A 3495-nucleotide genomic window follows, 5' to 3' on the forward strand; every position below is an offset into this window, starting at 1 on the left:
AGAGAAAGTACATTTGCTCTTTTATGCAAAGAGTTGGTGCTTCCTTAGAATCTCAAGAACTTTTTGGACATGAGCTTCATGGTCAGTTGCATTCTTTGAGCAAAGAAAAAAAGTACAAAATTCCAAGTATTCCTTGAGAAAGTGCATTTGCTCTTTTATGCAAAGAGTTGGTGCTTCCTTAGAATCTCAAGAACTTTTTGGACATGAGCTTCATGGTCAGTTGCATTCTTTGAGCAAAGAAAAAAAGTACAAAATCATCCAAGTATTCCCTGAGAAAGTGCATTTGCTCTTTTATGCAAAGAGTTGGTGCTTCCTTAGAATCTCAAGAACTTTTCGGATGGTCAGCTGTATTCTTTGAGTAAATCAGAATATCATCAAAGAAAACAAGAACAAAATCATCCAAGTATTCCCTGAGAATATCCTACATTAGGCGATTGAATGTAGCTGGGGCATTTGTCAATCCAAATGGCATGAAAGTGAATTCATAATGCCCATAGCGAGTATTGATGGCTGTCTTCGGGATATCTTGATCATTAATCCTGATCTGGTAATACCCTGATTTGAGATCTATCTTTGTGAAGATTGGGAATCCATTTAGCCTGTCCAGAAGCTCATCAATTCTGGGGATAGGATATTTATTCTTAACTGTCAACTGGTTGAGATGTATAAATCTGTCCTCTTTCCTCTTCCACTACTTCTGCTATTGTGACTGCTCTGGCTGCTGCAAATTGGGGCGGAACTCTTTCTCTTTGGTTACCCCAGTTTTGGGAAGGATTTCTGAGACTACTCTGAACAGAGGCAGATGGCTGAGTTGGTCTCCTGGGATTGGTTTGATTTTGGTAAGATGGGACTGATTTTGGTAAGATGGGACTGCTTTTGGTAAGATGGGAGTTTGGTCTTGTTCAAAGTGTAATTCTGGGTTCGAGTCTGGTAACGTTCTTCCTAAATTACCTTTCTCGAAAGGGGGTGATATTTCAATCACTATTTTATTCAATTTCATTTATTGAATATTCACTATTTTACTCAATTTCATTCATTGAATACTTAACTGATTTCTAAACTAATCACGAATTCCTATGAGGAATAAATAAATCTATTTATCTAAATTTTTGACTTCGATAGATTTTTTGAATTTTCTCATTACCATCCGAGCGAATATGAAATGATAGAATTTTCTCTCACAATGTATTTACTTATGCATTTTATTGATTATTCATGGAAATTAAACATAGAATCAAAGAGAACTTTAGTTTTAATATTAAAATTCTTTATGCCTCTTTTTATGCACAAAATGCAACTTCAATGGAAATAACACTTTTATATAAAAGAAAATCCTTTTATCCATAGAAATTTAATCTAATGAAAATCACACTTTTATAAAAAAAATATCCAATATGCATCTTTCTATGCATAGAATTTAAATCTAATGAAAATCACACTTTTATAATAAAAAAATATCCAATATGCATCTTTCTATGTATAGAATTTAAATATAATTAAAATCACACTTTTATAATAAAAAAATATCCAATATGCATCTTTCTATGCATAGAATTTAAATCTAATGAAAATCACACTTTTATAATAAAAAAATTTCTTTTATGCATCACTTTATGCATAAAAATCAATATTGGTGAAAGTAACACTTTTATAATAAAAAATTCTTTTATGCATAAAAATCAATATTGATGAAAGTAACACTTTTATAATTAAAAAAAAATCTTTTATGCATCACTTTATGCATAGAAATCAATATTGATGAAAGTAACACTTTTATAATAAAAAAATTCATTTATGCATCACTTTATGCATAAAAATCAATATTGATGAAAGTAACACTTTTATAATAAAAATAAATTCTTTTATGCATAAAAATCAATATTGATGAAAGTAACACTTTTATAATAAAAATAAATTCTTTTATGCATCACTTTATGCATAAAAATCAATATTGATGAAAGTAACACTTTTATAATAATAAAAAAATTCTTTTATGCATCACTTTATGCATAAAAATCAATATTGATGAAAGTAACACTTTTATAATAAAAATATTTCCAATATGCATCTTTTTATGCATAGAATGAAAATAACACTTTTAGAATACACAAACGGAGGGGATTACTCTTTTTAAATAACATAAAGATAAAACTTATTTCCACAAAATTTAAGAAAATTTTGCCATAACCTCCTTTGTGTGGCTGACCATTTTTTAATTTTTTTAATTCTAAATCTACGTAGAATTTACCCCAAGATAAATTTAGCTCTCTAATCTAATCAATTCTCATTTTTTGCTTTTCAACCAAAACTCTAAAATTCTGAAAGTGAGTGAACACCTCACTCTTCTCCTTCATGAAATATACCCCCACTTTCCTTGTGTGGTCATCCATGAAAGTCACATAATACCTGCAGCCTCCCATAGACATGGTCTTCATAGGACCCCATACATCTGAATGCACAACATCTAGTGCATTTCTACTCACATATCTGTTGCGTGGAAATACATGCTTTGATTGCTTTCCAAATTGGCATGCTTCACATATTCTCTGCATACCTTCCACTTTAAACTTTGGTAGCCCTGTCACAATTCCTTTAGTCTGCATAGACTTCATTCTCTGCACATTCACATGTCCAATTCTTTTATGCCAAATGTCTATGTCTGCAACAATTCCTCAACCATTTGCAAACATCGCAGCACTCATTTCAGGCATGTCTACATTCAACATAAACATTCTGCCCACTCTGTTGCCTTTTGCAACCAACCTGCACTTGTCTTTAAAGTCTTCAACATAACAACCATCAGGGTTAAACCGAACCTACAAACCCTGCTCAATCATATGGCCAACTGAAACCAGATTCTTTGTTATGTTCGGAACGTGAAGTACATCTGCAAGGTACTTCACTTTGCCATCCTGCATAGACAATGGCACATCTCCAACATGGGCAATTGGATGAGCAGTGTCATCCCCTGTTTCCACAAAACCTGGTCTTTTCGGGTTTTTCATTTCCTTGAACCACTCCCCATGACATGTCATGTGGTTCGAAGCACCTGAATCCACATACCACACATCATCTTTTTGTGTTGCTTCAACATTTTCAGACATGGCATTCACGACATGCTAAATAACAAATAACCTTTCATTGTCCTCATTATTTCTGCTTGAGGATGCATAGTTGTTTTGCTGCACTTTTCCATTTTGCATGTCAGCCTGCTTCTTATAACATTCTACCTGCACATGTCCAGGCTTACCACAATAATAGCATTCACGTGCATCATTATACTGCCTTTGCCAATTTCCATGGCCTCTTTGACTCCCCCTACCTCTGAATTTGCCTCTTCCACCTGCATGTTGTTGTTGTTCTTGTGTATTCTGGGACTGTTGTTGTTGCTGCTGGCCATAGTTCTGATTACCTGTTGACGGCGTCCACGGCCTCCTCTACCTCGTCCTCTTCCTGAACTTGTGTAGAAGGCCTGTTGCTCTGAACTGTTTTTGC

Source organism: Cibotium barometz, chromosome 41 (assembly GCF_041138505.1).
Source record: "Cibotium barometz isolate CiBa-2024 chromosome 41, ASM4113850v1, whole genome shotgun sequence".
Taxonomy (NCBI): Eukaryota; Viridiplantae; Streptophyta; class Polypodiopsida; order Cyatheales; family Cibotiaceae; genus Cibotium; species Cibotium barometz.